The 8,832-nt window shown below is 52.6% G+C and overlaps 2 long non-coding RNA genes across 2 annotated transcripts in view; one reads left to right on the plus strand and one right to left on the minus strand.

Annotated features, from left to right (window-relative positions):
* The window catches only part of LOC104855097, a 31,403-nt gene extending 22,864 nt beyond the window's left edge, over window positions 1-8,539 (minus strand). Inside the window, exon 1 of the long non-coding RNA XR_778314.2 lies at window positions 8,336-8,539. This is a non-coding gene — a long non-coding RNA (uncharacterized LOC104855097). The remainder of the gene's footprint in view (window positions 1-8,335) is intronic.
* Window positions 8,540-8,654: 115 nt separating this feature from the next.
* The window catches only part of LOC117287224, a 5,892-nt gene continuing 5,714 nt past the window's right edge, over window positions 8,655-8,832 (plus strand). Inside the window, exon 1 of the long non-coding RNA XR_004518439.1 lies at window positions 8,655-8,726. This is a non-coding gene — a long non-coding RNA (uncharacterized LOC117287224). The remainder of the gene's footprint in view (window positions 8,727-8,832) is intronic.

Consider the following 8,832-nt stretch of genomic DNA (forward strand, 5'->3'; position numbering starts at 1 on the left):
ACACACACACACACACACACACACACACACACACACACGCACACTTCTCAACAAAGAGGCCTGTCCTGAGCCCTGCCTGTTGGTGGGGCCAGCAGGAGGGAGAGTAAGGCCTGGAGAAATTTCAACACTGGAAGGCCTGGGATGCAGAGAAACCAGGAGGAAAGTTTAGCCCTAAATGTTGCCCACCAGTTGCTGAGCCCTTAGCTTCCTTTTTTTTTTTTTTTTGCTCAGTCTTTATCTTGTCACAGGAAGATTCTTTCACTAGTTCCATTTTGCAAATGAGAAAATTAATACACCCAGATTTTCACTATGGTGCCCAGAGCTTCACACCTAGGGTGTATAGCCTTGCTGTCTGGTCCATCTCAAGAGCCTGAGCTCTTAACCACCAGGCCATGGGGCAGCATTTGGGGAGAAGACCAGGGGCAGGAAGGCAATGGAGCCTTCTTGGGGTGACCCCTGGCCTTGAGGCCAGCCAGTCTCCCAGACAGACCAGGGAACAAGTGTCTGCCAGAGGCTGGAAGGACAAAGCCCCCATTCAGTGTTCCAACGACCGGGCTCCCAGCTGCTCAGCTCCTTGCAAAGCATTTTCCCTTAATAGCCTTCTATTCAGTGGGCGGCTGCAGCCCACATCTGTGGAAAGCAGGCCACGCAACTCCTCCTATCAGGCCAGCGAGGCTGCCACGGCCACTGTGGTCACTATGTCCCAAGTTGCTCCCTCTCTTTCCATGTCAGGAAACTCCCAACCCCCTACCACTCCACCTGCTATTTCCAGGACTCAGCCTATAGTGGAGGACAAACTGAGGTCCTTTCTTTCAGGCCAGCCTGCCTTCAAGTTTTCTCTGAAAGACGTTTCTTAAGGGTGAGGGTGAAGAGTAAAAGGAAGAGAAGGTCCTGGGTTCTAATCCATTTTATGGCTCAAATTTGTTTCCACCTCCCCTGTCTGGGTTTCCTTTTCCTTCAGCTATAGAATGAGAACATGGTCTGCGCACTGCTGCATCCTGGACCACCACTAACAAGCCGTGTGACCTTTAGCATACCTCTCTGAAACTTGGTTTTCTTACCATATAAATCAGTTGACCTACTTCAGCAGCTGTTGAGGGGATTAAAAGAGATAATCCATGTGAAGCACATAGCTGGTGCCTTGCTCAAAGTAAATAATCAATAAATGCTAGTTATAATAAAAATTATTATTATAAAAATAGATATCTTTCAGCCAAGCATGGTGACACATGCATGTTACCCCAGCACTCAGAAAGCTGAGGCAGGAGGATCCCTGAAAGTTCAAGGCCAGCATGGGCTACATAGTGAGTTCAAGGCCAACCTGAACTACGTAGCAAGATCCTGTCTCACCACCACCACAACAAAAAATTTACTAAGTCCCACCCCTGAGATTCTCATTCTAGAAGTCTGGGTGAGTCCAGATTGCAGATCTTGTGAATCTAATCATCTCCCAGGTTGGAGGATTAAGGTCTTTCTGGATCTTACGGAGGTGGCACCCAGACTCTAAGTACAAGGTCTTCTTTATGGCCCCTCTTGGGCTGTGGGAAAACCCACAGAGGCCCAGCGGGTTCCAACAGTTCTGGTGCCTTCTCTTGGCTCCCAGCTTCTCTGCTTAGTCCACGGGACTTCCTTCCTCTTCCTCCTAGAGCCAAGCCAAAAGGGGCAAGAGGGAAGTTCCTTCACCGCTACCCCTCTACTCTACCCTTCCTTCCATTCATTTCTTCTTTTTCCTTTCTCTCATACTCTTTTTTACTTCTTCTCTTTCCCTTTTTACTTTTCGTCCTCCTCTTCTTTGTTTTAGTTTTGAGGTAGGATTTCTCCCAGTGCTTGGATAGCAGGCATATACTTATTTATTTATTTTTGCCATGTGGATGGAACCTAGGTCCACACACGTGCTAAGCAAGTGCTCTACCACTGAGCTGCACCCTCAACTGCTGCCTCTTTTGATGATATTGTCTTAAGTAGTTACTGAATTCTTATTATGAGTCAGTCTCAGTGCTAGGCACCTTACATTTATCATCTTGCTAAATCCTCAAGAAAGCCATACACAGAATTACCATCGTCCCTACTTGACCGATGAGAAAGAAGCAGAGAGGCTCGGTGATGTGACCAAAGTCACACAGCTATAAATAGTCAAGACCCCTGCTCTTACCCAGTCGGTGGACATCCTCCTTCGGTGCCCCTACTTCTAACCTTGCTCCATCATTCTCCACTCCCCACCTCCCTCATCCCCAGGGGCCAGCCGAAGCTTCTCCCGAGGAACATGGCTCTGGGCCACAGCCCAGTGGCCAGCCGGAAGCACCACAGCAGGGCCGACCTAATGCACTCCCCTGGGAAAGCATGAGTCCAGCCCCCAGCCCATCCCTCCTGATGGACCCCTGTGGGACTGTCCATCTGCCCCGTGGCAGTCACCCATCCCTCGGATACCAGGTCAGGCTGTGCTAACCCGGTCACCTTTCAGTCTTCCTTCTGACATCAGACGCCACCAGATGGTCCTTCCTTGCCTCTTGGTTCATCAATTGGCCCATTCCACTCTCTAGGCCGAGGGCCTTGATCTATGAGTCTCCAGGGTGGAGATCCCTGGCTCTAGCCCTGACCTAGCCACTGTCCCCACAGGCCTTATCATCGACACCCACAGAGCAAGCATTCATCCAGCGGTCTCCCGGGTCATGACACTGAACAGGGTCTCCCTCCCAGCCTCCACCTCCACCTCATCTCCCTGGGCCCAGCTGCCCCCACTGCTGGGGGAACTTTCCCTTTGTGACCTGTCTTGGTAATTTGGGAGGTGATTAACAGCAATCACGCTTGAGTTTGACATCTAGGCACGGCCGCTAAATTGAGGCTCACAAAGCCTCCTTGACATCCAATATGTTATATGCTTTTCCCCTTAATTAGGAGCTAAAGTGGATAAATATGAAGTTGCCATGGCAACAGCCTCCCGGGTTGGTGGAGGGATGCAGCTCAGTTTCTGTCGGCTGGCTGGTTGACATGTTGGCTGATGGACCAAACTGGCTCCTGGGAAGGAGTAGGAAGAGGCTTTTCCCACTTTCCTGGAACCTGCCCTCTAAAGCCCAGTTCTGGTTACTCCTTTCGTCACAGCTCGTTAGACTTCACGGGGCCCGGGATGTCCCACCATAGAGCACAGTGGCTCTAAGCAGCTCATGGAGCAGGTGAGGAAACTGAGGAGGAGGGTTGCTGTCCGAGGAGTAAAAGGTAACAAGATCTAACACCTGGATCTCCTGACTGCTGGATCAGGGTCTACAGTGGCTCTTAAATGTGGTGGGGTCCTACATCCTGCGGAGAATCTTCTGATAGCTGTGGTTTCTGTGACATGGGCCTGAGGTTACTCACACAGTGGGGTTTAGACTCAGGGCGGAGCTGAATCTGCTTTTAAAATTTTGCTAAGAGCTTACTGTATGTCTTTTCTCATAGTATCTCATTTAACCCCCTATGGGGCAGGTACTGTGGTTATTTCTGCTATGTAGATGAGAAAAGAGAATTTCAGAGAGGTTCAACAGGGAGCTAGATCTTTTGTACAAGGGAAGGGGCCAAGAGACGAAGGGAGTGGGGAGGGAAAGTAGAGGAAGAGGATAAAAAAGAACTAAGATGTGTTACGTTCATGTACCCACTCCCCGTGACGAACGTAATTACAGACTGCAAACATATACTCATAGCTTTTTTGAAAATGAATTTCAGAGAGGTTTGTTCATGTCCTCAGTGTCATGCAGCAGTAGGTGGAGGAGCCAGGATTTGCACCCAGGTCTGTCTGCAGACTGCAGAGTCTAAACTCTCACCACTACCCCTACTGGCTTCCCTGATCCAAAAGTAATGACTGTCAGCTAGGAAGTCCCTCTTTTGTCTCTGACAAGGGGACACTGAAAGACGCCCCCTCCCCGCAGTTCGATGGGTGAAGGACGGCCCACTGGCTCAGGCTTCAAGTCTCCCACTGAGGAGGGGCCAGCGCCAAACACCTTTTAATAGAGGTCAACATGCTTAAACCTTGAAGGAGGAAGCAGGGGCTCCATTCAAAGAGCCCACAAAAGAAAGCACCTCAGAGACACTGAAGTTCTGTTTTCAGGAGATTAAACTGGGTCTTTCTTCTTTTCCACCTTCTCTTCCTTGCCAAAGAGAAGTCCAGAGCAGGGAGAGGAGGCGCACTCCCTCTGCAGCAGCAGCCCAGCGTGTGCCCCTCACTCCAGGCCCATCATGCCCGGAGCCTGTGCGGGCAGGTGGGAGGGGAGCCCTGTGCCCCCTCCCTGAGGAACTGGGCCTCGGGGCGTGGGTGCTGGCAGCAGGAGCTGGGGCTGGTGGCTTGGATGCAGCTTGTTTCATCAGACAGTGGGGTGCAGGGATGCAGACACTGCCTCCCCTCTGGGCAAGTGGTACCCAGCCCCTCACGTCCCTCACACGTGCCCCAGCCTCACATAGCCTTCCTCTGCTGGGGTTGCTGTTGCTCAGTGCAGCTTTTCCTTGCTTTCTGACTTTGGGAAGGGGTCTGGGTCAGTGCTGCAGGACAGAGAGGAAGACTGGACCTCAGGGCTTTCCTTCTCCATCAGGTCATGCTGGCTGGGTGAGACAGGTCTGCCGGGATTGAGCTCCTTACACCTTCAGGATTAAAATGAGGCCCTAAAGCCCAGGCCTCTGAGTTAGTTGGGAGCACATAGTCTAAGGATGTCACGGAAGAAGATTTTCTAGCCCTGGGTCCCTCCAACCCTTTGGCCTTTCCTCGAGTCCTCCCCTCTGCCACTGCCACTTAAGTATCCTGCTTGGGTGATTGGTTCCTACAGGCAGCCCCACTCATCAGAGGCCCAGTGGGGTCTGAGGCCAGGGTTGGGGGCAGAGTGTGGCAGCACCAGCTGTCTGTCCACCCCCAACTCCAGCTGCCCAGCCAGCCCAGAGCTCTGCTTGTGGAGAATGCAGTTTTACTGCACAGCCCCTCCTTGCACACACACGCGTGCGCGCACACACACACACACACACACACACCCCATATAAGAGCACACTAGGTCCCCAGGGCATGAAAAGTTGGGAAGATGAGGCTGGAGAAACCTAGGGAAGCCAATGTCGTACTACAGACAGACCCTAAAATGATCCTTTCACCACAGTTCCTTGTCACCTTGGGAACACAGACTTCTTCCTGGGACAGAGACCAAGCTGAAGGCCTCTTCGATTCACTGTCACCCTACCCCACCTAGGCACACAAAAGCCTCAAAATGTGCACCAGGACCAAAAACGTGGGATGGTGTTAGATGGGAGAGGGGAAGCAACTTCTTGTGGTATCTTCAGTGCCTGGCATGTACGGTAGACGATTAGAAACATCTGTTGACTGACCTGACTCAGAGGAAGGAGGGAAGGGAGGAAGAAAAGTCAGGATCTAATATAGGGAATCAGTAAGGCCATCACTATGGTGCTTTTATAAAAGGGCTGGCCTGAAAAATTAGAGCCAAGGGCAGACTCATAATTTGGTACCTCTTTAGACTTTCTTTCAATATTTGTTCCACATTTCTTTGGAAGAGAGGCGGTGAAAAACAGGGCAGGAAGGGGGCGGGGTGGCCCTGGCTGCAAACCTCAGCCTCTCTTCTATCAGTCTGAACAGCTCAGTTCTAGCCCGAACCCCACCAGCTCCACTGAGGTGCATGGAGGCCCTTCAGTCCTCCAGGACCCCGCCTCAGAAGGCAGGGAGTTTAATGAACAATCATCGCATCCTGTGTGCTCCATGGGCATCTCACCTCTGCACCCAGCAGCTTCTAGAAGTGTTCCCTTCTACACCCCTGCTCCCCAAGGCTTGTGCCGGTAAATACCCTTTTCTCATTTCGTTAGGTAACCAGCTGCCTGGTGGGCCACCTTTGTCAGGTCTGTTCTCCAGGTAGCTAGGGATGGAGAGATGGGATGGGGTGGGGGTCTGCCCGTGCTGTTCTCAGCTTCCCTGCGCCCCCAGGAGGGGGTTCTACCCCATTGTTCTTGGCTCCACTCTGAGCAGTGAGACGACCAGCTGTGCACTCCCTCCCAGGGAGCCTCCGAACAGACCTGGAGCGCTGGCCCCTAATCTGCAGAGATGCATCTTGAGCCTGGGAGCAAGTGAGCCAGCACAAGCAGGCTGAGGTGGATGGCATTAGAGCCGCTGAAGTAATGCTGTCTGACTTCCATTCCCCCTGGGATGCCCGGGAAAACCAGATGTCTGGCCAATGAGGCGATCACTGGAGCAAAATCTTTAAGTAAATACACAGTCACTTACTTCCGTTTCCTTTACTCTGCTTGCCTTGCCCTCCTGTGCTTTCCACATCCAGCTCCCAAATCCCACCTTAGCTCCCAACCCTCCACCCATAGCTGTGCTACAGCTGCCTCTTCAGTCCCACCCCTAATGAGTTTCTCCATCTCATCCTCAGCCCCCTGCCACCTGCCCAGCCATAAAATGAAACCCCTGTGCACCTGGGCAGATGAATAAATAATTGAAGCATTATTTCTTGAGCACTCACTGGGTGCCAGGAACTGAATACTTCCTTATGTATGTTATCTCATTGACCCCACACAGGGATCCTAGAGTATGGTTACCGTATACCGTGGAGGTCCAAGTCCCAGCCTTCTCATACTTGCCAGCTGTGTGATCATAGGAAAATCACATCACCTCTCTGAGCCTCTGCTTCTCCACCCTTAAGGTGGAGGAATAAACAGTAATTACCTTATAGGGTTGCCTGAGGATATAAAGAAATAAAGTGCTTAGCACAGTGCCTGGCACATAGGCTGGTTCATGCAGCTGTTATTACTATTCTTATCCCCTTTTCAGATAGGAAACCAGGAAGTTAATCCATGTGCCAAAGTCACATATGGCTAGAATGCAGCAGCAGCAGCAGCAGCAGCAGGATTCTAACCCAGGCCTCCCCAGTCTTGCCTGGGGCTTCAGGCTGAACCTGGTCAGATATTCCTTCTCTTGTCATCCTTGTCTTCACGGGCACAGGATCCTCTTTTTTCCTTGCTTGTGGAAAGGAAAATGGAACTGAAGGCAAGCCCCGTGGCTTCCTAGTGACAACCAACATCCCACAATGCTCTGGGGGAATGTGTGCACACGCCCACCCGCCAGGCCTGGAGGAATCCAAGCTTTAGATTTGAAAGGTAATTCAATCCCGTGGTGTTCCACACACACACACACACACACACACACACACACAAACACGCACAACCCGCAGCTCTGGGTGTTCAAGACAGAGGTGACACAGATCCAATTCTGGAGGAATAACACCAATGCAAGCTCAGCCTTGACACTGAAAACCCATCAGCAGAGGCACACAATCTGCACCTTAGCGCAGTTGCTGGAGACAGAGACCACTCCTGGTTCAGCACTCACCCACCCTTACCCTGCCCATCCTTGGCCTTTTAAACCTCCCGCCTGCCAGCAGGTCTCTGCCCTTTCCCTGCTCCCCTGGCCTGCGTCCCTGTCCCCTTCCCTAACCCCACATGGAGAAAGTTCCTTTCCCTATGCATCACTTTTCCTTCCTCCCAGGCCCCCAGATCCAAGACCACTTTTAAGAGTGGACACTGGGTGTCTGCCCCTGTGTAGCTCCTACACCCACGGCCACCACCCCCACCAAGGTGTTTCTCTGCATAGTTGGGCCTGAGACCAGTGCCCAGCACCTGGGGCTGGGGCAGGAGAAAGCCTGGAGCACCTCGGAGCTCCTGCTTTATTAATAATGAGTAATAAATGAACATGTATTTAGAGATGAGGGTAGGGCACCACGGTCCTTGGGCTCTGCCCTGAGGGAGCAGGTTGGGGCCTTGCCATACATGGCCCTGAGCCCCACATTGATTCCCCACCCTCCTAGGGAAATATTGGGTTCTTTTAACCTGTAACCCCATTCCTTCAGCACTCAGGTTCAGCCTGCACCTCTTCTCCAAACTTCCTCATTGGGCAGAGGAGTCTATTCCCTACAGTCCCAGGAATCCCATCTCCTGGTAGGGAGTCAGGCCAGGCGTTTATCCCCACCAAGCCTTAGGTTCTGTCCTTGAAACAAAAGGTCCCCCCAAAGAATCCACACCGGGTCAAGCCCACACCTTCCCACCTGCGCCATTTGGCCTCTGCACTCTGTGCACGCCCCACCCCCCTTTATTGACATTCCTCCCACCCGCTCAGCAGGGAACCGGCCAGTCCCCTGCCTTCTTCCCTGCTCGGGTCCCAGGAGAGCCCCTCGGGTGGTGTCCCAGCCCTCACGGCCCCCAGCATCCACACTGGAGGGAGCACATTGCCCTCCAGCGGCTCTGGCTGGCGGTGGTTAGGGAGGAACGGGTGCAGTCTCCCAGGAGGGCCTTGGGTCACGCCCACCAGCACAGTCGGCAGACTCACCTCTCCAGGCCAGTCCGCCACATTTCCCAGCAGCCTGATTAGCTCTTCCTGTTACTGTGGCCCCGTGGGCCTGCATGAGCAAGTTCGTCCCACTGCTCCACCAAAAGATCAATTGAGCACAAAAATGGCAATAAATGTGATCCACACTCCTGTGTGGTAGGTTGAGGGCATTACAGACACCAACTTACTCAGTCCGCACAGCAGCCCCAAGAGGCAGGGGCAGTTGTCAACCCCATCTTATGGCCGAGGAAACAATCTCAGAGAAACTGGGTAATTTCCTGGTCCTCCAGTGCAGAAGGTGCTGAGTTAGGAGTCTGACTTCAGTCGAAGCTCCGCCCCTGGAGCTGCTTGCCCTGACAGTCATTGACTATTGACCGAGGGATATAAGCTGGTGAGAGGGGATCGGAGAAGGGAGGAGTGGGGCAGAGGGGCAAGAAGTGTGAAATTGGAGGTGAGGCAGGGCCAGGAGCAGCAGATTCCCAAAAGCCTGATGAGGA

This window comes from Fukomys damarensis, unplaced genomic scaffold (assembly GCF_012274545.1).
Source record: "Fukomys damarensis isolate Sample0158 unplaced genomic scaffold, DMR_v1.0_HiC HiC_scaffold_3, whole genome shotgun sequence".
Classification (NCBI taxonomy): Eukaryota; Metazoa; Chordata; class Mammalia; order Rodentia; family Bathyergidae; genus Fukomys; species Fukomys damarensis.